We start from the raw sequence: 27,797 nt of genomic DNA on the forward strand, positions 1-27,797 counted from the left end.
GTAAACAATTTACTGTTTGTTTAGAGGTACTTTGCTGTGGGCGTATATGTATGTTGTTACTCTTACGGGACATACAATACATAGTAGCACAGTGTGTAAATTGAAACTACACAGTAATTGTTGACATGGAGAGCATGTGCAGTTCCGAGATGACTGTACCACACTAATGATAGTAAGCAAATTTCTGTGGTCAGTAGTATATAGTTACGAGCATATAATGAGATGGATCGTAGCAAAGCTGTCAAGAATAAACTCTTGTTTTGGTCGGCATATGAATCCTAAATGCAGCATGCACATTTGTAAGAGACTTGGTAATTAAATATTAGATTGATTACGTTCATAGGTGTAAACTAGGCAAGAAGTTCAAAGGACCAGTGAGAAGCATAGCCACCAAAGACTAAACAAGGATAGAGATAAAGTCAACCCTGGTTAAGAAGCACTGTGCTATATAATGCAAAGAGGAATTAGGATTTGGAGGCAATCCAACATTCTTTCCTAATTCACAGAACAAAGGGGAATGAATACTGTACTCCTTAGATGTGCGCAGACAACTAAGATTCTACTTGCACAGGACTAAACCTCTAAGGAAATCTGAACAACTGATAGTGGCATTTGCTGCAGGGACAGAGGGGAAGGATATTACAAAGTAAAGCATTTGTAATTGGATAGGCCATTGGATTAATTTATGCTATAAGCACCATGGAAAACCTATCCCACAGGGGATCAGACCCCACTCAAGCAGGGCTGCATCTACCTCTACAGCCTTTATCAGAGGCATCCCTAGCAGGGTAACCTAGAAGCTGCTACCTGGATTTCTGTACATAATTTCAACAGGCATTACTATTTGCCAATTTCTCTAAATCCAGAGCTGGCTTTGCCACTGCAGTATTGCAGGGCCTTATAGCCAGTCCTAATACTATCTAAATTCCTACTCCCATCCTTAGCTTTTGGATTCGACCCAAAGGTGATGACTGCAACAGTGAAACACGAAGAACATAGTACAGTTGTGTACACTTACCATAAATGTAGATGTTCGAGTGTATTCACTGTTGCAGTCCTGGTTACCCTCCCTCCAGCACCCTGACTTCTTTTAGCTATACCTCTACTCTCCTTTACTATGCTTAAAAACGTTTTGGTGTATTTGCTTTTTTGTTGGAGGTATAACCTTGTATATTGTATATATATATATATATATATATATATATATATATATATATATATATATATATATATATATATTTAAATGCTTCCCATTAGGGGGCACCTGACATCTGGGGCAAGAAAAACTGATGTAATGGCGTTGGCTGCATGTTTTATACCCATGACGACCTGACGTCACACAAGAAGAGACACCAACCGACGCAGGACCCAACACTTTGCTTATGAGGCCGACTGAGGGCTAATGCAAGCAAAAAACTCAAATGTGATGACTGCAACAGTGAATATACTCGAACATCTACATTTATAGTAAGTGTACACAACTGTACTTTCTCTGGTGTTTTTGTCTCTGAGGTCTCCTTTGTTTGTTTTTGTTGAGAACCTATATGCGCCTGTGTAGCGCAGTTGTGGGTGGTGTTTGAGGTGTAGTGATTATGTTAACAACCTTTGCAGTGCACAATATACTGGCTTGTGGGGCAGAGAGCATAGACTGTAGCATTCTTTATGTATGGGTATGTAGTTAATGTAGTATGATTCACACTTTTAAGACTCTTTTCCAGTGTCATATGGCAAATTAAAAAACAAATTGTATTTGTAAAATTAGCAATAAAATGACAGTGACACCAATGTTATTAGAAGCAGCACATTAATGAAAATACCTCCTGTATGCCAGTTGTATGACTGTATGTATGTATATGTGTATATATCCAGCAATATACCCCACAGATAGGCATGTGCATGTCTGTATACATAAAGAGAGACATGTACAAATTCAGACACAGGTGTGTGTGTATAAATCCATACACAGGCACACATATATATATTAATATATATATATATATTAATATTAATTATATTTTATTTACAGGGGGGGGTGCAGGGGGCCTTGCCCCCATGCAGAAACGTAGTAGAAAGTGTGTTTGTTAGGTGGTGTTGTAGGTGTCCAGGATGTTATTAATTTGTGAAATGTAGTTTTCAGTGTTATGAAGCACACTTTCAATGTTCAGAGATTTCAATGTTCTGTGTTTTGGATGTTTTGAATTATCGCTGTTCTGGTCTCAGTGTTATGCAATTCAATGTTATGAACATGGCTCACTATCGAGTCACCTACGACTAGTGTGTTGGGCATGCTGTTTTGCCTTAGGGGCTTTGGTTGACTGGCAGACTGTTTATGAGAGTTATGTATCCATGATTAGTGTTGTGTTGTGGTGATCAAGTATGTTTCTGCCTTGGAGGTCTCTGCTGTTTGGATAGATTTTTATTGAGTGCCTCCGCGAAGATGGATGTGTGGTTTGTGTTTGTTTCTGAAAGCAGTGCTGGTGTGTGTTCTGGAGGGCTATGTGTTCCATGTGGTGTGGTGTGGGGCAAGTGTTGACCTTCCCCTTGTGACCAGCTATTCTGATCTTGCCTGGAGAGTGTGTGGCTTCCAATTTGGATATATAATTGATTCACTTGTAGGGTTACCACCTGGTCCACTTTGTGATGGACAGTCCCTCTTTGGGCAGCTGTGTCCTGAAAAAAATATTAAAAATGGCAAATGTCCTGTGATTGTAGGACAGAACTGTGTCCTATATTTTTTGTAATAGTTGCATAAAACAGTTATTCTGTATCTAAAATACCTAAATGTTATAAGAAACAGAATAAGCAACTAAAATGCTACAAGAATAAGCTATTATTTAGGCAAAAAAGTTAAGTTATATACTTTGTACTGACCGTGGGTATGTGTCAACCTGTAAATTATGAAGTTTGTCCTGATAATGTCCCACTTTGGCCATTTGAAAAGGTGGCAACTCTATTCACTCGCAAGTCTGAGTATTGGGAGGAAAGAGGAGAGGGTTGTCAGTATACAAAACCTCTCTTTTGACCACCACATTGCCACTGTGGTCAAGAAGGTCCTTCTATGTGGCACATCTCATTACTAAGGGTTTTGCATCCAGGAAGAAGGAGGTGATTGTTTCCCTCTAATCTTCCCTCATTAGGCCAGTCATTAAGTACAATGCCCCATTTGGCATGTACCTCAGTAGATACCTGCAACAACTGGAGACGCTGCAAAAGTAACTCACAAAGAGGATCCTAGCCCTTAAATACTTGTCCTATATTGGCCAGATAAAAAACTCCAAACTATTCTCTGTCTCATATTGGCTACTTGCAGGCAATCTCTGCTTGATTTACAAAGCCATGTCTAACCCAGCAGGCTCTGTTAGAAATGTTACATCTAAAGAAATCCCAATCCTTCCACACCATAAGCTCCAGAGAATTCAACCTCATAACCACAATCAACAGAACATGCTGGAGGGACAAGTTCATAACCCAGAGACTGCCCATGCACTGTAATAGACTTCCCATACATGTTAAACAGAGCACCTCATTGGCCCTCTTCAAGAGAAATCTTGACGAGTGGATGTGAAATAGAAAATTCATACCGGGGATTACTCCAGTGGCTCTACTTGACAGAGGCACTGGGAACTTAGGTTGGGTGGCACAATGCCAGGGTAATCCTATGGGCTAGGCTTGTAAATGCTCCAGGGCTATTAGCCTAGCCCAAGTTCACGAGGTTATTAGGGGAAAGCGAAGGGGAAATGGCCTTTATATATATATATATATATATATATATATATATATATATATATATATATAAACAGAGTCACATGAATACTTGTGGGAAACTGGGAAAGTAGACTGATGAGCACACAATCTGAGACACAGCAGGGGCCCCTTAGAGAAAACCAACAGAATTACAGTAGACTAGTAACCTTTCAGTGCACTTGTAAAGCAGGAATGTGCACATATAAATAACAAGACATGCATTACGAGATATGCAGAATATATAAAGAAGGTATAGATATTCATGAATGCTTGAATTTCAAACCTGTCAGTAAAACAGGTAGAGGCAATTTTATTAAAACCACAAGAACGCAAAGACAAATTGTTACATACATACATACATATATATGCACATGCATAGAGAAAAAGCGACTATAACTAGTCAAGGTATAGGATGACCAAGGGCATGAGACTGTGGTCTAAGCATGACATTTTTAATGTGTTATAAAAATGCACCGTGGTAGCATGCTAGTAGTGGTAATAAAAAGTATATGAGAAAAAGCATATACTGCATTTGCCTCAGCTGTGAAATGCTGAAGAGTGTAAACTAACTGCACTTCAGTCAAGCCTTCAACAAAGGTGTACAAGCTCAAAACATTGAATCACAATAAGTGGGAGAAACAAAGTGAAAAAAGAAAACCATGGTAATGCAATTTGAATACTGGAAATAGTGATGCTATGATGTCTGAAGGATAACATACAGCAAGAGCTAATGAAGAAAAAAAAAATTACAACAGTGCTTAGACTGCATTTCAAAGATGCCTGCCATTGTTGGGTGATAAACAGGGAATAGATACTGGACAGTTTTTATTGCATAACCGGCCAAAGCAATATTGTGCTGTAAAAAGAGGAAAAATGTGTTTGATTATAAAAGTGCAGCTAGTTGAATGCAGGCCACACCAACAGCAAGCCACGAGTCAAATAATTGCCAGTGCATGAAAAAAGATTTGTAGTAACAAACATGAAACAGAAATACTACTGCCTAGGCCTGAATAATTATTAGACCTAGTTTATCAAAACAAGTACATAGTAAAGTACATAGTAGCAATTCAGTGCTAAAGAGGCAACAGTTCTGAGTATGACAAGACAGGTTATCTAGCTGAGTGAAATGCAGTGATTTCAGCTAACCTAATTGCCATAGATGGGGGAAGGTAAACAGAAAAGGACATAATTGAAATGTAACCTTTTCACACTTCCTCTAAGAAAGCCACCCCCTGCTGAGAGTTTGTGTAATCTGACCTGCAGTATGGTAAGAAGGCAGTTTGAAAACTTTGTCTCTGTGTGATCATGTGACTTAAACAGTGCTAAAATGTAAACAAACTGCTCAAGCTAAAAGGAACGGCATAGTGCCCCTTTAAAGGGACACTATCTCGTTTCTTAATAGAGTTCCTTGCCTCGGACCGAAACCAAACATTGCCACCCCTTTACTTAACTACCTCCCAATTTGTGACATCATTGGCTGTTCCTACTCAAATATCAGTTTACTTTGTCTATCTTGTGTTCCTGTCCTATTCACTCTTTTGTCCCCCTCTGTTGTAGTTCTAGTTCCTGCAGGTTGTTAAAGTATACTTCTCTGATTTAAGGCTTTGCAGCATTTGTCAGCCTTAACTTGTTAAAAAAAAATTGTAACGATTCCTTATCCAGCATTCTGTGAATATCACTTCAGCAATTAAAATTTTTAGGTGTGTGTGTTTCTGAGAGATTATATTGTATGGCAGCTTCTCCCAAGAGAAACGATGACTCGTGAAGTTAAATGCAGGGGCATTGTTAGATTCCTGCTTGTAAGGTAAAAAAAAAAAATTCTCGATAATTTCAAGCAGGTAATACATCTAATATTAGTATAGGCTTTATAAAACATTAAAATGCCTGTGTCATTAGGATACGCTTTATAAAACATTAAAATTGTAAAACGCTCATGTCACCTGCCACATGAATAATGCCACGGTTGTGGTTCCCTGTTTAGTGCCGTAATTGTGGTAAAATTATTTAGTTTGTTTCATGGTTCTGTCTTTTTTTCCCCCACTTTGGACTGCTTTGATTGTACCATTTGTGAGTTCCATAAGTCTCAACTCTACAGATTTTTACAAAATGTCCAGATTTGTCCTCCATGTCTGAGTAATCTGCTGTACTTTACTTAATTCTTCTAGCTCAAAAATAAACGAGCTGTACTTGTGCAATTCTTCTTCTCATCTCACATAACAGGTGATCCATATTTTTCCCCTAATTATTATCTCCTGCACACTTTAGTGTGATCCTCTGCTACAGGTCTCCAGTCTGGCATGTACGTGAGTTAGTGAGCTTTGCTCCTCAAGTTGATTTTTTACCGTAATTACATGGGGCCCTTTCTTGCCAAAATCAGATAGCTGAAGTGTTATGTTTAGTGTTTTTGTTTTGTTCTGTATTTTGTATAGTTTTTCTTTTTAGCTTCTGCTGTTGCCTGTCCTGATTCTGGGTTATTGGATCCTTACCTTGTAATACTAAGCAGTAGCAGAAGCAGCTAACTTACAGTTATTTATGTCATTATGCAGCTTGATTGTGTGCACTTGCTTGTCCCGTGCCATTGTGTCTTTGTTCTTTTAGATTCCTTTTGGTGTCTTCTTTCCAGATGAGCATATATTATTTATTGACCTCTTCAAAGGGGGCACTGTAGTTATAGACCAATCAGTTTATATTTTGAACATGTAAAGAAATCCAATACTTGGCAGCCAAATTGATGACCTTTCATTGGACATTGCTGTGGATGCTGTTTGCATTCCTGGCTTGGACTCTGAAGTACTGATGGTGTAACTTTGATTGTTTTAAGGAGGGGTACTGCTGATTTTGTGTTTTGGGGCTGTTTTTATTTTTAAATCACATAGAAATCAAAGCAAGTTGCAGTCAAAGATAAATGTGGATGGTTTTCCACTGAGGCTGCCAACTTTAAAGTTATCATGGGAAGTGCTCTTTTCTGCATAGAAAGAAAGTGAAAGCAAAGCAAAGCTGGACAGGACTGTTGCAAAAATAAGGGTCTATAAGTGAGGGCTAGCTGCAGTAGAGGTTATTTAATGCTTGACAGTCATGAAAGAATAGGTCTTCGGCTAGCTGGCAAGCTAAAATCTGGAAATTGGAAACTAAGCTACTTAATTTACATTTCTCTAGTGGAAAGAGCAATATAAAACATTATTTTACTGAAGGTAAATTTGCCATGGATGTTAGAACCTCTAGAAGAATAGTTACAAACTGCTGTGCATCTGTAGAGTAAGCTTTTGGCTTGTGTTAATGCTTGACTCAGCTGCAACCAGGAATTTTATATTGCAGATAGTTGAACTAAAAAAGCCCCTGAAAATGAAATCTTTCAATGGATTCATGCTGGACTCCAAGGCTGCAAGTACATGTGGATTGTATGTAGGCTAAATATCGATATTTCATGACCCCTTGGAAGCAGGGCTTTCTAAAGGACGTTTTAATGTTGCAGTGCTTATGGAAAGTGACAGTAACAAGGACTGAGATCCATAGTCCTTTTTTTTCCTCTTTCTTTTCCCATTAATAAATAGGACTGATGATGGTTTGTCAATTTTGCATAGTACAGAAATTTCTGCCACTTATCATTTTATAGTGGATTCGTTGAAGGTTGCGCGTCAGGGCCGGCAACTCGGCACGTAAAAATCTACTGCCAGTCATTAGCGGACCGGAGTTCCGCTGTGGCGACCCCTAACCGGGAAAAGCCGAAAGACACAATAACAACCATGTGACACAATTATGTTAGGTATGTATATTTTTCATTAAAATGTAAGGCAGGATTTTTTATTGGCTTTCTTATTATCTGCTGTCCACACTGATCATTTTATTTTTGTCTAGGTACTTATATATTTCCTGTATGGTATTTATTGTAAGATTCATGTAGGTCTTTATAATTTCTAAAGAATTTATTTAAAAAAATAGTAACACCTCTTTGGCCCTCTTCAAACGCAATCTGGATGATTGGATTGGTGACCGTAAATTCACCCCAGGGGTTCCACCTGTGTCCATCTTGGACAAGGGCAATAGGTGCTGATCATGGACATAAGGGTAAGAACTTGAGTAGGCTTATAAGGGCCCTATGACCATTAGCCTAGTAACTTCCTATGTTGCCTCATATTTTGCTCTGGTTCTCATAAAAGTGTGTTTTTCTGGTAAATCCTTAATAAAATTTAGTGTTGAAGTTAAAAATTAATGAGACGTTTGAGTTTCAGACTTCATACCTTTCAGAAAATTCATTCTAATGCAAAACCCTTTATTCAATCAACTTTTTAAGTTTGTAAGAGCAATATTTAAGCATTTCTTTTTTTGGTCCTTTGACCTCCCATTATTTATGGCTTTGTGCAGATTTCTTGCTCTCAGAACTTGAGAAGTATGGGTTATTTTTGGTCCTTTGACCCCCTTTATTTATGGCTTTGGACAGATTTCTTGCTCGGAGAGAACATGCAAACTCCGCACATAAGGCACCCCAGACAATAATTGTACTGGAGAACCTCTTGCTGTGAGGCAACAATGCAACCACTGCTCCATCCATTATTGACCCCCACTATTTATGGCTTTGTGCAGATTTCTTGCTGTACGAGCTTGAGAGGTATGGTGAGTTGCCAGAGCCTGAGCTAGGCACCCGCTGAACCCGGTATCTCCCCCCATGCAGATAAACACATCTTTTTTTAAGTAAAGCTTTGATGCGCTCAGTAAAGGATTTCTGTGCACTTTTTTAAGTTATGAGAATTTTGTGAGATGCAGAAAAATCCCTACCAAGACGATATTTTGCTAAGATGGCATTCCTCTGCATATAGAGTCCAAGTAGGTAACTTGAGTCTGGCTAACAATGCAACTAAGGATGCAGTGCTATTTCACAAATTGGCTTTTTAAACTGAAGCTCATCTTCTCAAACTAAGATGGGGCTATTTATAATGGAAACCAAATGTCAGAGAGTTAGAGAAAACAATGCAGTCTGTCCAAGTCTAAGTGTCATTGTACGGTGGGACAAAGGTTCATATTGTGTAACATGCCATGTTAAAAAAAAACAAGCCAGATGATTTTATGCAAGTGTTGAAATAGCTACTAACAAGGTTGCTGGCATGGCAGATGATTAAAAGTGTGCCAGCAAATGTCTATTCTGCACTGTGAACCTTGAAAAGAACTATACAACCACAATTAACTTTTTTTTTTTTTTGGGGGGGCTAGTTCTAGTCTTTATTAAGCAGAGAGAGAAGCTGCGCTACCAGTAAACATACCATCCACCCCACCAATGAATTATTGCCAAGAATAAGGAACTTCAAACATTTCTAAACAGTTGAGTAACCCCTTTCCTCTGATGCAAAGCCATCAAGCATCCCTAATTTTCCCCTTTCCTCATTTTTTTTTTAATTTTATGGCAAATCACTGAGAATTACAATTAGTCACAATGCTGGACTTTAGACTTTCATAGTTCTTACAGTTCAGAAAAAAATACATTTTCATACACATTTTAAAGTGAATTAGAGGAATATTTAAAAATTGTCAATAATGTTGACACCCCCCCCCCACACACACACACACACACACATTATTTCTGGCATTGTCTGTGATTGATTTCCTCTCCACTGTTTCGTGTGTGTGTGATATATATATATATATATATATATATATATATATATATATATATATATATATATATATATATATATATATATATATATATATATGGCTGTGACTGTGCCCTGGGAGACAGTGTGCCTATTTTCAAAAATAACCTGTTAAAACCTCTCCCCTTTATGAGAAGCTGAATCATGCCATGAATGTGGGTCATCAGCATACCTCTCAACTGTCCAGACTTTCACAGAATGTCCAGACTTTTACCTCATATTTTTTGTTTGTTCTTTGTAAGATCTGTGATTTCCTAGATTTCTGAGGCAGAGGACTACTTCTTTTGGCTTTTCCCGGTTAGGCATCATCACAGCAGATCACTGTCTGCTCATGATTGGCAGTGGAGTTTTACAGTGTCGAGTTGACAGCCCGGCGCCCAACCTTTCACAGAAGGCACACACACACACACACACATGCACTCATGCCTATGGCCAATTTAGTGTGTCCAATCCACCTACAGCATGTCTTTGGGATGTGGGAGGAAACCAGAGCACCCGGAGGAAACTCACGCGACCACAGGGAGGACATGCAGACTCTGCACAGAAGGCACCCTAGCCGAGGATCGAACCGGAGAACCTCTTGCTGTGAGGCAGGCAGAGGACTGAATTCTCTAAATAATGACAGGCATTTAAGTTTCAGACTTTATGTCCTTCAGAAAATGCATGGTATTACAAGACCTTGTATTCTAGCAACTTTCTAAATTTATAACAGCAATAGTTAACATCTGTACCTATTTTTGTGGCTTTCTCCTCCATTAATTTTGGCTTTGTCCAGACTTTTTGTGCTGAAGGGTTGAGAGCTATGGCCAGTAGAATGGGAAATGTTCTTATGTTGGCATGCACACTTCACTTTAACCACTCATGATGTTTATTTGAAATAATGCCACTCTTTAGGACTACCCTGGGAAGAAGATGGACAGCTATTTACTTGCTTACATATTTATTTCTGTTTATATTTGTGTGGAGTCCCTATAGTAAATGTTGCCACATACATTTTCTGACAAAAAATTCACAGTATGAGTAGAACTTCTACATCTACAGGCATTACCATACATATACAAGAGTATACAGAACTTCGTGCACACCTCGTTGTCTATACCTTACACACACACACACACACACATATATATGCACTTATCATAGCTTCATAGATAAGTACTAGACTAGCTGGCATTGCAGGCCATTTGAAGCTTAGTCAATTTCCCTTTCAAAGCTGAGAATCAAACCCTGATCCTTGTGACTGTGAGGTAAATATATTACCCATTGTACCAACCTTCAACCCCGAAAGTATATCTTGAGTGGAATAAAAACCTTAACCTGTATGCTTTATCTAAATTCACTGCACTTAGAACTTGCGCGCCCCAGAGGCAGTGATAGCTATACTTATCTATCTGTATGCATCCATCTGCATGTGTGTGCATGTTTATAATAAGTATATTGCAGGTCTGTGCATATATATATATATATATATATATATATATATATATATATATCTATATGTATATATATATATATATATATATACACACATATATAGATGATCTAAGCAAAAACAAGAGCGGTGGTGAAGTATAAGTTGTATTTTGACCAAAGATGCACTTTTATAACATTGATATATTCAAAGAGTAACAAACGTTTGAGCAGTAAGCTTGGTGTTCCAGTTGGTAAATGTCAGAAGAATGCATGCATAGCCGACTTTAGGCATCAGCGAACCCCTGTGGTCGCTGGGGGACCCCAGCCACAGCAAGTTGTCTTAAATCGATATTTTTTAACACATCTGTCAAACCAACAAAAGCTAATAAGCAGGTGGGTAATAATAACTCTTATTTATATCTCCTTTAAAATTAAAAGATGTTCTAATTAAAGTAACAGTGTTTTATCAAGTAGTAACAGGCTTTACAATTCCGTTAAATATTTTACCACTCGCACAGTGCCCCTAGCTTAGTTAAACCTTGCTGGTGGACATTCTCTCCACTAAAATTAACAACATAGTCTGCTTTAGGTACCTGCATTACTTATGGCTGCAGGGCCCCCTTTAATCGTCCTTAACTGTGTGGGGGACCCACAAAAGCTTCTACTAGTTGTAGAAAAATGAGGAGATAAAAAATTACCCAATTTCCTTATAATGCTCTTTTAGCAGGGCTATGATATGACCCTTTCAGGATAAACCTGATAATGAACATGAAAGGTAAGCAGTAGAGAGATCAGCAGCCCAGAATGACTGGTCTCAGTGCAAACCTTGGAATTTAAGACAAGCTAATGCTTCTGATCTTCATGGATGGTTTTCTTTTTCTGGGAGGTTTATAAATCCTGGCAGAACACCAAAGTTCAACTTCTTAGCTAAGAATTCTCCAGAATGAAAAAAATGACAGAATAAAGGCTCAAAATCAACATGTTTTAAATATTAGTCTGGTTCACTTAAAAAGTTAATAGAATAACAACTTTTGCATCAACATGCATTTTTAGACAATAAGTATAAAACTCTGAAGTCTGAATTTATTGACTGTGTGTAACCCTGAATGATTTACTAGCAAGTCAACATTTTTATGAAGGACAGAACAACATTCTGAGTCAAAATCATGGACAATCTGTGAAATCAGGGAAAGTGACGGGTATGCATTAAGACTCATTGAAATAAATACAGGTGATAACCCTGCTGCTGTTTGACTGCTAAACAGCTCTCACTGAACTGGTGTGGCAGTACCAATGTTAAACAATCTATTGTTATTGGCTGTACAAAACTAGTATGGCTATGGCTTATGCTTGTGTGTGTAAAAATGGCACATAATTTTATCTGTCCACACACCTAGTAATGCCAGGACACATACATTGTCCTTTTGGGTATCAGCAAAAAGTGTAGCTAACAAGTAATTACATTTCAAAAGTAAGGCATGAAATACATCACAGAACATTCAGACACTTAGATCTTCTAGGAGACCCAATGTAATACTAAAGGGATGCATAGGCATTGACTGTCTTTTGGGGCGGGGGCTAGGGAGGCAAGCTGTTTTCCCAGATAGGACCTGTGTATCCTCACAGCAACTGTCTTATTAGTTTGTCACCTCCTGTTTTGTCAGCTTTGAATATTAGGCCTTGGGCACAACTTAGGTCTTGAAAGAAAAAAAAAAATAAGACTCATGATTTAGCTTAATTGAGTTATTTCCTAAATAGTTATTACTGCTATTTGTTCGTCAGGAAAGGTATGTTCAAAGGATGCAAAGAAAACTAAAGCTGACCCACAAGTCATCATTGGATGAAAAGGTTGTGTAAAAAGAAAAAAATAAAATGAACATCAGAGCACATAGAACATTATGGCTTATTGAAAAAGCAGAAGAGTAAAGCAAAATGTGAAAAAAGTAATGTGTATGGTATGGGGAGCCCAAGATGGAGGGGCAGATGGGAGCACTGGAGGATGTGTGCGGGGAGGGGGCAGGGGGTGCTGAAATACTAGGCAGTGCCTAGGGTGCGATTTCACCCAAATGTAGTCCTGTACATAAAGTTATTCTAATGTACCATTGTTGCAATTAAATGCCAGTAACTGTGAATGCCCCTTTGTGAGATGGACAGGTGCGTGTATGTATGTATGCACATATATATATATATATATATATATATATATATATATATATATATATATATGTGTGTGTATGTAGGCACTCAAAATATCAAACTCCACTTCATAAAAGCAGCGGAACAATGAATATCTTCCCAGATATATATGTGTGTGTGTGTGTGTGTGTGTGTGTGTGTGTGTGTGTGTGTGTGTGTGTGTGTGGTGGACAGGTTGACAGATGAGATAAGACAGACATCTCCATGGACTGTGATGTTTGTGGATGACATTGTGATCTGTAGTGAGAGTAGGGAACACATTGAGGAGACCCTGGATGTTTGCGGATGACATTGTGATCTGTAGTGAGAGTAGGGAACACATTGAGGAGACCCTGGAGAGGTGGAGATGTGCTCTAGAGAACAGAAGAATGAAGGTCATCAGGAATAAGACACTGTTCTTTGGGATATTCTTTCCTGAGGTGCAGGCCAGAACCAGTGGTCTATGACTGACCAAGTTTGCAGATGACTGCAAGTTGGGTGCTATCATCAATTCCACTAGTGATGTAGACATTCTCCAAGAAAGTCTCAGTCAGACAAATGACTGGAGCCAGAAACATGGCCTCGAGCTGAATACCAGAAAATGCATCATCATCCCCGTTGAGGAGAGTGATCTCCCCACAAATGATCACATTAATAACAACATCCTGAGCATGCAATCAGCCGTGAGGGATTTGGGCATTCAGGTTGATAGCAACCTGACTTTTGACTACCATGTTGCTTCCGTTGTACGGAAAGCCTTATACATGGCTCACCTCATAAGGGTGTCCCATCCAAGGACAAGGGGGTCATACAATCCCTGTATTGTTCCCTTATGAGGCCCATTATTGAGTACAATGCCCTTTTTGGCATGTACCTCGCAAAGCATTGCAGCAAGTGGAGAGACCACAGAGGTTCCTCACCAGGAGAATCCAGGGCCTCAAACATCTACCATACATAGATAGGCTAAAAGCCCTATCTCTCTACTCAGTTTCATACAGACTCCTCAGAGGTGACCTCTGTCTGGCATACAAGGAGATCACAGACCCCTCCTTGATGGGACTGCTGCATATCCGCAAGTCAAGCTCCACATGAGTAACCGCAACCTGATCTGTGACATCAACAGGACTTGTTGGCAGGACACGTTTGTGTCTCAGAGACTCCTCCATGTGTGGAATAGACTCCCTCTCCTCGTCAAGCAGAGTACCTCTTGACCACTTTTTATGTGCAACCTAGACAACAGGACGGGAAATAGAAAATACATCCCTGGGATTCCACCCATGTCCCTGCTGGACAGAGGCATCGAGTGCTGACTTATACATAGGCTAAACTCTTGGCTAGGCTTCTAAGGACCTCAAGGGTAATAGCTTAGTAACCTCCTATGATTCTACTCATAAATTCATCCCTGGTATGAATGGCCTGGCCCATCTTGAAAAGGGAGGAAAGGCTTAAGGGTGGGTGCTGGCAAAGCTGAAATGCCCTTGCTGCTCAATTGATTTGCAATTCCTATGACATATGACTAAGTCACATCATTGTGTGGGTAGAGTTAGTGGGTATAACATGCTTAGGCCTATGTCCCTGGTGACTCTTGAGTGGCCTGCATGAAGCTGGAGTTTGTGTGAGTGGAAAACGAGTATGCGCTGTCTTGTCTGCACCGAAGGCTGAGATTGTTTGCAGTGTGTCAGTGAGACTTGGACAAAAGATATATGCATGGTGTTTTACAGTGTGTGCACTGGTGAGTGCATTTCAAGAACATAACATGTATACACTACTACAAGAAAATAAAGTATACCAGTCAAAACACTTTAATGTACTTTTTGCTTTTGTGTTTCAGAACATCTTGAGATGCCAGTGTATGTAATCTTAACTCCTCACGCATTTACAGGTTTTGGTTCTTGCAAGGAAAGCACATCAGTGTAATGACTGTTTCTTCTCATGCCATACCTCTCAACTGTCCATATTTTTGCAGAATGTCCTGATTTTTGACGCATATTTTTGGTCTGTTCCTCATAAAATTTGTGGTTTTCTGGCAAAAGACCGGAATGATCTGAGGATTGAAGTCACTAAATAATGACATACATTTCAGTTCCAGACTTCAAATCCTTTCATAAAATGATGTTGACAAACCCTGTTACTCTAGCAAATTTTCTAAGTTTATAAGATCAATATTTAAAATATGTCCCTATTTTTGGGCCTTTGTCCCCCCATTTTGTCAGGCTTTATCCAGATTTCTTGCACTAAGATGTTGAGAGCTATGCCAACCTCTGTTTCTCAACTGTCCTTTTGGACAGCTGATATTTGTGATTCTCCTGAATTTCACTGAAAATTTTTTTTTCACATCTGTAAGGTGTGTTACAAACATATAAATAGGGCACTTACAACTGTATATATATATATATATATATATATATATATATATATATATATATATATATATATATATATAGCTTTATTATCATTTTCTGCAGATATCAGTCTCCACAGAAAATTCAGTTTCTTTAAGTTTGTTACATTAACTAAATCCTTGAGTAAATATATAAAAAAAAAGTTAAATAATTCTCAGTTTGTGTTAAGAGAAGCCTTAGTCAATTGGTTTGCATGTTAATCATTCTACAATTGCTACAGTCATCCTTTGCTTTCTGTTAAGTGTTTCTAATTTGGACATACTGGATTAAACAATGGGTGCCAGCAGAGGTGAAAATGGTCATATTCAACTTGATGAGGTGTTAAATGCATTGGTTTCTGGCTTGGTATAGATTTTCATTTCACTGAATAAGAGGTTTAAATTCTGAGATGTTTAGAAGGTCTTATTGAATTCAATGAATGGATTTATCTGAATGTGTTAACCAGTGTAATCTATTCATGCATTCATCAGAAAGTAGTAAAGTCAAATATTGTCTGTGCAGAGACAAGGCTTACCCTAATTGTTTGGGGGTGGTTATGCTGTTTTATGTAATGTGTGTGTGTGTCCCTTTCTACACAACTCCTCTTGGCTATGGAACTTACAGTCATAATGGAAGGTTGGCCAATAGGTTAGTGCAGCCTTTTTTTTATAAATTACTACTTTTTTAAGAATTTTACTTTTGTGTTTGGTGACAGTTGGATTATAAATTACTATCATGATTTGCTATAGATGACTTGCATTTTGGAGTCAGGTTTACAGATACAGAGTATGTGCAAATCATCTGGAGAAGCAGTCAGCTTTGTAGGAGATGGCTGCTCAAAGAATTAATGGGACTTCTTTAGACTACACACTTGGACATCTCAGGTAAGTGAACATTTTTAAGTTTGGTAGATTCTATGTGTGTGTGTGTGTATACATCTATATAGTTTCATAGATTAGTACTAGGCTAACTGCCCTTGTTGGCCATTTTAAGCCTAGACAATTACCCCATGTGAGAATCAAACCCTGCACCATATATGTGCCTGTGTGTGTGTATATATATATATATATATATATAATATATATATTCTAAAGACATGCATCTGGAGCATTTCCGCCCGGGCCTCCTCTGAAAACAGGATCTGTGGAACCTAGTCGGACTTTCCCGGTCAACAAATGTTAAATAAAATAAATAAATAAATATATAAAATACAGATGTATATATGTATGTATGTGTATATGTCAATGTGTGTATATATGTATGTTCATAGGTAGGTACTAGGCTATCTGCCCAAGGGCATTTATAAGCCTAGCCAGAATGTGTTGGCTTTCGCCTCCCTTTTAAATTAGTTTCCTGGGCCTCTGTCTCGCAGGGCCACTGAAGTGATCCCCGGGGTAAATTTACGATTTCCCATCCACTCGCCAAGAGTCAGCGAGGGGCTCTGCCTTACATAAACTGGGATTATATGCCAGAGCGAGGGAAGTCTCTGGGACAGGAATCTATCCCTACAGCATGTCCTGTTTATTGTTGTGCTGAGGTTTAATTTACTGGAGCGTGTGGCTCTAAGAGATTTGGTTTTCTTGAGGTGGAGCATGTCCATTAATTCTGGGTTGGACATGGCCTTATACATCAGGCATAAATCACCTCTGAGCAGGCAGTAAGCAATCGAGTAGAGCTGGAGTTTCTTTAGTCGAGCTGCATAGGGCATCTCTTTGAAGCCCATGATCCTCTTGGTGAGGTACTTCTGTGGTCTTTCCAGCTGTTGCATGTGCCGAGTGAGGCACATACCAAATGGGGCATTGTACTCTATTATGGGCCTAATGAGTGATGAGTAGAGGGGCACAATGACCTCTCTTGATCTAGAGGTGAACCCTTTCATGATTAGGTGGGCTACATAGAAGGAATTTTTAACCACTTTGGCAATGTGATTATCAAAGGAGAGGTTGCGGTAATCTCCCAGTGAAGTATCGTGGGTGGTTTCACGCAGCTTTGGGCGGGGGGTGGGCGTAGCTGAAATGATTGGCAGTTGTCCATCCGGAAATGTACAGAAGCAATACGCAGTACCTAAAAGTAGCCGCTCACAAGCATTTGTGTGTTCCACGCATTATTAACAATAAATGACAGCTCTGCAGCGCATCAATGTTCGATGGTTAGCACCTTATTAGCAGTACCTACAAATACGACTGCATGTGTTACCAGGGACGGTGATAGAGTCCGATGAATGGGCTGCCGACAGGGGTATTCCTGAACTAGCAGGCCACAATAGTAAGTTGTTCCCATTCCCCCATGTGATCAGAAAAGAGGGTATTACCATCTGCGACAGCAGCATAACACTATTGAAATAATAAATCCCAGCAATTTATTGGTCAGACCCCACAAGAGACAGATGCTTTAGCACTAGCAACAGAACCCTTTTGGAGGCAGGCAAACTACAAGAATACATAAAAGTTCCTTTTTAAACTGCTTTTGCAAGAACTACAAAACATATCAGGTCGCCTGCCGGTAACAGGTCAAAAACTTATTTTATTGACAACGATTAATTGTCTACACAGACTGTGCGCGGTACAGACAAGGAGACCCTCAATCGGATATGTTTTTTTCAACAATTACGTTAAATAACTGCGTTTATTTCAAATACAATTGAATGCAGCGTTCGAAATAAATGTGACAGCAGACAGCTGTCAGGGTTACTAGGAGGCGGGCTTTGCTACTGTGTTTTTCAACAATTACATGACATTGTGAGTCTAGGAGGCGTGTCTGGGGCGGGCGTTGCTACTGCGCATCCTGCGAGGTACTTTACTGGGAGATTACCAAGGTTGCTATCCACCTGGGTCCCCAGGTCCCTAATTACATTTTCCATACCTAAGTGGATTACCACCTATGTGGTAATTCGTGGGCACTTTGTTTTTTCCAAAGGGGATCACTATGCATTTTTTGGCATTCAGTTTGAGGCCATTGTTTTGACACCAGGTATCTGTCTCTGTAAGACCCTTCTGGAGGATGTCTGTGTCAGCCGGAGAGTCAGTTATGGCCCCCAGTTTGCAGTCATCTACGAACTTGGTCAGCCATAGTTCTCCCGTGCTTGCCTGTACCTCAGAGAATTATATACCAAACAGGAGGGGTCCCAGGACCGAGCCCTGTGGGACGCCACTTGTGACTGGTTTAGAGTCAGACATGGCACCCGCAACTCTGACCATGTGTGTTCTATCAGTGAGCCAGTTGGCCACCCATCTCATGACATAGGGGTTAATGTTCAAGCTGGTAAGCTTGTCTATGATGCCAGAGGGGGAATGCTGTCGAAGGCCTTAGCGAGGTCCAGGTAGGCTGTGTGGACTACCTTCCCTTCGTCTATGGCCTTGGTAACTGTTTCAAAGAAGTCAACTAGGTTTAGGAGGCAGGATCTGCCTTTAACAAAGTCAAATTGGGTAGGGTCCAGTGACTGGAGGTTCCCAATGTCTCTGTTTATGAGTTCCATGATAATTCGCTCCATAGCTTTGCAGACCAGGCTGGTCAGGCCTATAGGGCGATAGTTCCCAGGTTCTGTTGTGGCACCACCTTTGTGGAGCAGGATGACTGTTGTATGCCATTCTTTGGGTACATAGCCTGTGGTAAGGCTGAGTCTGAACAGTGAATTTAGGTGAGGGTTTAGTTATTTTTGGAGCTCGTGTAAGACACAGCCTAGGACATCATCCGGTCCCATTGATGCTGTGTTCTTAGCTTTGGAGAGGGCTGTTTTTACTTGATGGGATGGACACGGGCCCTTTTGGGGGTGAGGGGAGTGAAGTTTGCACTGAATTTGTCCGCCAGGATGTTGGCAATGTCAGTTGGTTCAGTGTATTTTTTGCCATTTTGCACTAGCTTAGAGCATATCTGAGAGTTGCCACCTAAATTTTTGATATAGCTAAAGAAGGCTTTGTGGTTATCTTTAGAGTCCTTTGCAATTTTTCTTTTGAAACTGGCCTTGGATGATTTTATGAGCGATCGTAGTTTCTTGCTAATGTTGATCAGTGATGCCTTTCCTTTTTGGGATTTTGCTGTATCATGTGGTAGTTTCCTCCTTCTGTTGTATAGCGTATTTATGGCAGGGGGCCACCAGACTGGTTTCCTCTTTTTGGAGGAGTGAGTCTTGGTTTTACTTGGGATGGCTCGATCCATGCATCCCTGTAGATGCTCATAGAATGCACTTGTAAAGGATTCTGAGGATTGGATAACATTATCCTTAAGCAAGGGGGCTTTGAAACTTTCCACTTCGGTCTTGAGAAGTGTGAAGTTTGGTTTTGAAAAGTTTTTCATAGTGGTTTCCTTGACTGGGGGTGGGGTCAGGATGTGGATGTCTAGTGTGATTAGTTTATGATCTGATCTTACCAGCGAGGGGTTTACCTCTGGTGTGGAACACTGATCCCCCATGTTGGCTCTGCCTAATGTAGTTAGGAATTTTGTTCCAAAGCATGGGGAGTCTCTGTGACAGGAATCTATCCCTCCAGCATGTTCTATTTATTGTTGTGGTGAGGTTTAGCTCACTAGAGCGAGTGGCTCGCAGTGACTTGGATTTCTTTAGGTCGAGCATGTCCATCAATTCTGAGTTGGACATGGCTTTGTAAGTCAGGCAGAGATCACCTCTGAGTAAGCGGTATGCCACTGAGTACAGCTGGAGTTTTTCCAGTCGGGCTGCATAGGATGTATGTTTGAGGCCAGTAATCCTCTTGGTGAGGTACTTTTGTGGTCTTTCCAGCTGTTGGAAGTGTCTTGTGAGGTACATCCCAAATGGGGCATTGTGCTCTATGATGGGTCTGATGAGTGACGAGTAGAGGGGCACTATAACCTCTTTATTTCTAGATGCAAACTCTTTAGTAATTAGATGGGCTACATAGAAGGATTTCCTAACTACTTTGCAATATGATTGTCAAAGGAGAGATTACTATCTACCTGGGTCCCCGGATCTCTTATTACCTCTTCTGTATTAAGGGGGCTGCCACCTATGTGGTAATTCATGGGTGTTTTGTTTTTCCCACACGGGATGACTATGCATTTTTTGGCATTTAGCTTGAGACCATGACTTTGACACCAGGTGTCCGTCTCAGTAAGGCCCTTTTGGAGAATGTCCGTGTCAGCCGGAGAGTCAATTATGGCTCCCAATTTGCAGTCATCGCCATCAGATGAGTTGTTATAGAGGGGGGGCCTCAGTCATTCCTACATTCCACAATAACTGATTCTGGTTATTATATGCATTTCTAGATTCCAACATATTCTTGTTTTATAGCTTTCTGAGGAAAGCAGTTTCATGCATTTGCAAGCCACTGTAACAAAAAAAAAAAAAATATTAGGATCATAAGAAGTTACTTAGCTAAAGGCCAAAGACTCTTTTTAAGCCTAGCCATTCATGCCCCAATTGTTAACAATTATCAGTGCCGTAGGACTAGACTGACTTTGATATATGCCTGTGCCTTAGGGCATCTACAAGCTGCTCCTGTCCATAACGTCCACAGGTGACAAGCGAGGGATAAACTGACACTTTCCCTTCTACTGGTCTAAATTGCATTTGAATAGGATTAGAGGAGGGTGATGTTTCACGTGAATGGAGGGTCTGTTCCAGGGAAGGGTAATCCGTGAGGCACATCGGTTCCTCCAACATGTTTTGCTTATGTCACAGATGAGGTTTAGATCCTTAGATCAGGTAATTCCAGTGCTGTTTGTTTGTTGAATATATCATATTAATCAGGACTGGATGGGTGAATGCCTTGTAGGGTAGGCAGAGATCACCTCTCACTAGTCTGTAGGAGACTCAGTACAGGGACAGGGCTTTGATATGGTCCACATAGGACATGTTATTTATACCCTGTATTCTTTTAGTGAGCAACTTGTGTAGCTGCTCTAGCTGTTGGCACATGCCTGGTTAGGTACATGCTGGAGGAAGCATTGTACTCTATTACTGATCTAATGTGAGCTGGGTATAGTGGGGCTATGATCTCCTTACATCCGGATGCCTTGCCCTTACTTATAAGTTGCACCATGTAGAATAATCTTCTTACCACCATGGCACATAGGTTCATAGAATAGTACTAGGCTAGCTGCCTTTGTGGGCCATTTTAAGTTTAACCAGTTAACCCATGTGAGAATCAATCCATGCATCTTCTGTCTGTAAGGCAAATATCTTCACCATTATGCCAACCTAAATGACATATTAATGAATTACTAGCCTAGCTGCCCTTCTTTAACTTTTAAGCCTAGCCAATTTCCCCTCAAAGGTTATTCTTGGCTGGGGTGCCTTCAGTGCAGAGTCTGCATGTCCTCCCTGCATTCATGTGGGTTTCCTCTGGCTGCTCCGGTTCCTCCCACATTAGAAAGACATGCATCTGGAGCTTTTCTCCCCAGGCCTCTGGTAAAAACATTGGCTCAGTCCATGTAGGACTTTCCTGGTAAATAGTCTATAGGAGACTCAGTACAGGGACAGGGCTTTGATATGGTCCACATAGGACATGTTATTTATACCCTGTATTCTTTTAGTGAGCAACTTGTGTAGCTGCTCTAGCTGTTGGGCACATGCCTGGTTAGGTACATGCTGGAGGAAGCATTGTACTCTATTACTGGTCTAATGTGAACTGAGTATAGTGGGGCTATGATCTCCTTACATCCGGATTCCTTGCCCTTACTTATAAGTTGCACCATGTAGAATAATCTTCTTACCACCATGGCACATAGGTTCATAGAATAGTACTAGGCTAACTGCCTTTGTGGGCCATTTTAAGTTTAAAGGGGCACTGGCTCAGATTTTTTGCTAGAGGAGTTTGTTTACATTTTAGTACTCTGCAAGTCACATGTTCATCTAGAGGCAAGGTTTTCAAATAGCCTTTTTAGCATACTGCAGGTCAGATTACACAAACTCTCAGTGGGGGGGTTTAGAGGAAATGCTTAGAACTTGCAGCTGCAGTTTGTCCTTTTGTATTTTCCTTCCCCCACTCATGAGCAATTAGATTAGCTGAATGACTGGATTTTACTCAGCTAGAGATGCTATCTTCTTGGCACACATAGATCTGGAGCCTCTTTAGCAATGAAGTGATAGCTACTTTACTATGTATTTGCTTTTGCAAATAAGTATTCAAGCTTAGGCAATAGTATTTTTCATGCTTGTTGCTACAAATGTTTTCCCCTCCACTATCAATTATTTTTCATACAGTGTGTTATTAGTGTTGCTTTTGTGTGTGTGTGTGTGTGTGTGTGATGATGTAGGTGCACTTTTATAGTCATACATATTTCCCTCATTTTACAGCACAGCATTGCTTTGGACAGTTGTGCCTTGCAAAGAAACATGTTGACTAACAAATGTCCAAATATTCTAAAATAATAAAAATATTTTGCATCTTTTCTCTAAAAATGACATGCAGCTTTCAAACTGAATCTAATCACTGCTTGAAACGTATTTTCTCATTAGCTGATGCTGTATGTTGTCCTTCCGAAATCGCACCATAACTATTTGTCTAATAGTGATTCCATCCTACTGGTTTTCTTTTCTCACTTTTTTTCTATAATTCATTGTGGTAAAATGTTTTCAACTTTCACATCTTTCCTGCCTGTTTGACTACAGTACAGTTAATTTACACTGATTAGCATTTGAAAGCTGGAGCAAATGCAGTCTATACATTTCCCATATACTTTTCAGTACCATTCCGAGTATATTATAGTAGGTAATTACAGGGGCACTTTTACTAAGGCAGTAAAAAGTAAGTGCTGCAACCAAGAATCTCATGCCATCTGTAACCCTATATTTTGACAAATAGCTACTTTTGTATGTCTGTATGCTTGCATGCATGTATGTAACACAATATACATTTATGTTCATGCGGTTTGAAAATAACATCCTCTTCGTGTGTTACTGACAGACTTGAAATTCTAGGCATTCTTGAATGTCTATAAATTTCAGATATGATACATATCTGATAATGCAGATCACAGTTGACAGACCTATTAATCACATCTGTACATCGGCTACATGACAGCATCACATACAGTGTTTAGTACAGAGAAGTAACAAAACCTAAAAACTTATACAGATGCAATACTGTCATCTTGGAAGACTTAGCAGGACATGAGTGAACAACAGCATTTACATAAGGCCTGCCAGTACACTTCTGGATCACCCAAACCATACAAACACACCCCAGGCCTGAATGAAAAATATTCTACTCACACAAACTGTATTGTCTAGACAGCTAAACTGCAGATATCATGTCAGTGACAGAACAGTGTTCTCACTCAGTATGTTACCTCTGGTGATGCTCTCATTGCTGTGACTGCAGATATGATGTCAGTGACAGAACATTGTTCTCACTCGGTATGTTACCTCTGGTGATGCTCTCATTGCTGTGACTGCAGATATGTCAGTGACAGAACAGTGTTCTCACTCAGTATGTTACCTCTGGTGATGCTCTCATTGCTGTGACTGCATATCTCATGCCAGTGACAGAACAGTGTTCCCACTCAATATGTCATCTCTGGTGATTGCTTTCATTGATGTGACTGCATATCTCATGTCAGTGACAGAACAGTGTTCCCACTCAGTATGTCACCTCTGGTGATGCTCTCATTGCTATGTACTGATAAGCCCTACAGTGCTATACCCCAAACCTGAATGCATCAAATGAAAACAAGAACGTGTTGTCTCAGTCAAAGGATAGGACTGCCATCACCTTGTCAAATGTCCGCAACAGTACACACAAGGAATGGTCATTGTGTTGATGTCACATTTTTGGTCTATGCAAATGTTTGACATAATGCTGAGGGTCAGTTAAACATTAAAGGGTAATGCAGCCATAATGACTTATTATGGAGTACAATAATATTATGCCAGGTAGTACAAGATTTATACACTGTATACATAGTTTTCTGTCAATTCACTTTCCCAGCAATACAAACAGTTCTGCTGTTATCCTACAATGTGGAATTATACTTTTAGTACATTTGGACGCTGACTAGCCTGCATCACATTACTGTACTGTCCTTGTCTTCCACTCTGTTATCCACACCCTCATTTGTGTAACTACCTCTAAATGTAATCAATGTGTTCTGAGCATGTAATATATATATATATATATATATATATAAAATGTGTGTGTTGCGTGTGTGTCTGTGTGTGTGTACAATGAATAATCAATGTATTTGTTCAAAACACAAAACAATGAACAAACTCATTGGTGATTATCATTATCACCAGCTAAATCATCTCAAATAGTAATGGCAAATGTAAAACATGATTAGTGACTCTGTTTGCACCTGCATATTTACATATGTATCTCAATATTTAATTCAACATGCATACATACATATGTGTATGTATATATGCATACATATATTGCAATCAATGTGCTTTTTTGCCTGAGTAATGTGCATGCATTTGCCTATGTATATGCATGCACATAGGCAATTTATTCATATAGGTACTTTTTTTATGACTTTCGGCTTTTCCTGGTTAGGGTCACCACAGTGGAACTCCGGTCCGCTAATGATTGGCAGTAGAGTTTTACGTGCTGGCTTGCCGGGCCTAACGCACAACCTTCAACAAAGGAATGCTGATTTATGCATGTTGCCACACAGAAGACGCTCTAACTGAGAATCGAACGTGCAATGTCAAACTGTGAGGCGACAACGCTACCGCAGCACCACCACCGCAGTACATCTTATAATTAACAGACATGGTTGATACTAGCATCCATACTCACACATACCAAAATAAAATATTTTAATTTTCACCCAAAAATAATGTACTTATGAAAGTATATATTAATGACCACACAAATTCACACTCGTGATTATACTACAGATATCTCCGAACTGGATGTGATGCATGCATTCCTCTCAACTATACAGATTTTTGCCTCTTATTTTTGGTCTGTTTCTCAAAATTGTGCTTTTCTGGCAAATCATTGAGGACCGTAGTCAGAAAATAATCACAGACACTTTGGTTTCAGACTTTTTACCCTAGAGGAGAACCATGCTAATGCAAAACCTGTTATTCTATCAATTTAAGTTTGTAAAAGCAATGTTTAAAAAATGTCCCTATTTCGGTGCCTTTGGCCCTCCATTATTTATGGCTTTGTCCAGATTTTTGCTCTAACAGGTTGAAAGGTATGCCTGCATGATAGCACTTACTGCAAAGTTTAGCATTACACAGTGTGCTATTTATAATTTCTGAATACCCGCCTACTGTGTTTTATGTAATGTAAGAGTAGCAACAATGTACACAGATTACATGGTACCTGTAAGCAAACATTTGTGTATTTTAATAAAAAAGTAAAACAAATAGGTTTGTACTGTACTCTCTAAGGTACCCTGACTTAAACTTAATCTCTGTATGAAATCATTTAATTTATACCCATTATTCAGCTTTGTGCTTGTTTGTTTACCTATTAATTTCAGTTTGGTAACCAAGAAAGTGGATTGACTGACAGACTCTTTTCAATCGCAACCTGGCCTCCATGGTACAAGACACAAACAGAAAATGGAAAATAGAATAAAGTATTATACCACTTTTTGAAGGAATGTCAAACAGTTTGGCAAAATGCAGAAGTGGAATTCAAGCACGATGATGGATAAAGATAAAAAGAAATTAAGTGAGAGCAAACTATAGCTATAACTTTGAAGACCAAACTAATAAAACTGGACAGACAAACAATGTGAAACAAGATCCAGAACATTTTGGAAAAAAAAACATATATAACTACATTGCACATAATATGCAAATGCCACAGATATAGCTAACCTGGTGGCAGACAGGTTCAGTGAAAACTTCACCCCCCTGTCCCTTCATCAGTAAACCAGGACATCCCCATCACCTGCCCTCTCAAAGGCAAAAAATACAGTCTCCATAGGACCCGATAACATCCCTGGCTGCATCCTGCATGAATTCAGGCATGAGCTCTCAGCTCCATTAGACACCCTATTCAACCAAAGCCTGAGCATCAGCTTCATCCCAGCTGAATGGAGGACAGCCACTGTTATCCCTCTACACAAAGGTGGAGCTTCCACTGACCCAGGCAATTATAAGCCCATCAGCCTAACTAGCCTGATCTGCAAGGCCATGGAACGCATCATCATGGACAAAGACACTGGCAACTTCCAAAAGCTTCACCCCTCACAGTTTGTTTTGTCAAAGGGAGATCATGCCTGTTAAACTTGGTCAACTTCTTTGAAACAGTCACCAAAGACATAGACGAGGGGTTGACAGTGCACAGCATCTACCTTGACCTCAACAAAGCCTTTGACACTATTCCTCGGGCATAATAGATAAACTCTCCCAGCTAGGCATCAACCTGTATGTTACCAGATGGGTAGCTAACTGCCTCACTGATAGAACCCAGTCAAAGTAGGGGAAGCCACCTCTAGTAGTAGACCAGCAACTAGCAATGTACCCAGAGGATCGGTCTTGGGGCCTATACTGATTGGGATGTACTTTTTTGAGGTGCAAGCCAAAACCAGTAGTTTGGGGCTGACCAGGTTTGCAGATGACTGCAAGCTGGGTTCTGTCTTAATTTCCCCTAGTGATGTGAACATCCTCCAAGAGGGCCTTACCCAAACTAATGACTGGTGCCAGAAGCATGGCCTCAAACTGAATGCCAAGAAATGCATCATTATCCTCTTTGCAGAAAATGTCATCCCCACTAATTATCACATTAATAACAATGTATTAAGCATGCGATCAGTTGTGAAGGACTTGGGCACGCAGGTTGATAGCAACCTGACTTGTGACCATGATGTTGCCTCTGTTGTACGGAAGGCTTTCTACATGGTCCACCTCATAAATAAGGGTATTTCATCCAGGAACAAGGAGGTCAAAACATCCCTGTACTCCTCCCTTATCAGACCCATTATTGAGTACAATGCCTCCTTCGGCATATACCTTGCCAAGCACATGCAGCAGTTGGACAGACAACAGAGGTTCCTGACCAGGAAAATCCAGGGTCTCAAACACCTGTCCTATACAGATAGACTAAAATCCCTATCCTTCTACTCAGTCTTATACAGACTGCTCAGAGGTGACCTGTGTCTGGCATACAAGGCCATTTGAGACCCAGCCTTGATGGAGTTCCTGCATACCCATAGCAAACAGACCACATGCATATATGGAACCATAGAAGTCCATACAATGGCATGCAGGTGACATTGTTTGTAACAGGCCATGAATGATAGTGTCCCCACAGGGAACCTGGCTACAAACACATAGCGCAAAGTGTGGTACAATACAATAAATGTCCCAATGGTAGTTAAGCTGTAGCCATACCTATTGAGTTGTGTGAACATTTTGTTGCCGCAGATATAGTGGGGGGGGGGTGACAGAGATATGTATTAAGAATTATGGTAACCTTGCTGTACGAGTTGCTCAGACCTGTTTCCATTTTTATGTCTTTCAGGCAAGATGTCACATGGCAGGTTACCTGTGTATTTAGCG

Source organism: Protopterus annectens, chromosome 17.part0 (assembly GCF_019279795.1).
Source record: "Protopterus annectens isolate FY-2018-M chromosome 17.part0, PAN1.0, whole genome shotgun sequence".
NCBI lineage: Eukaryota > Metazoa > Chordata > Ceratodontiformes > Protopteridae > Protopterus > Protopterus annectens.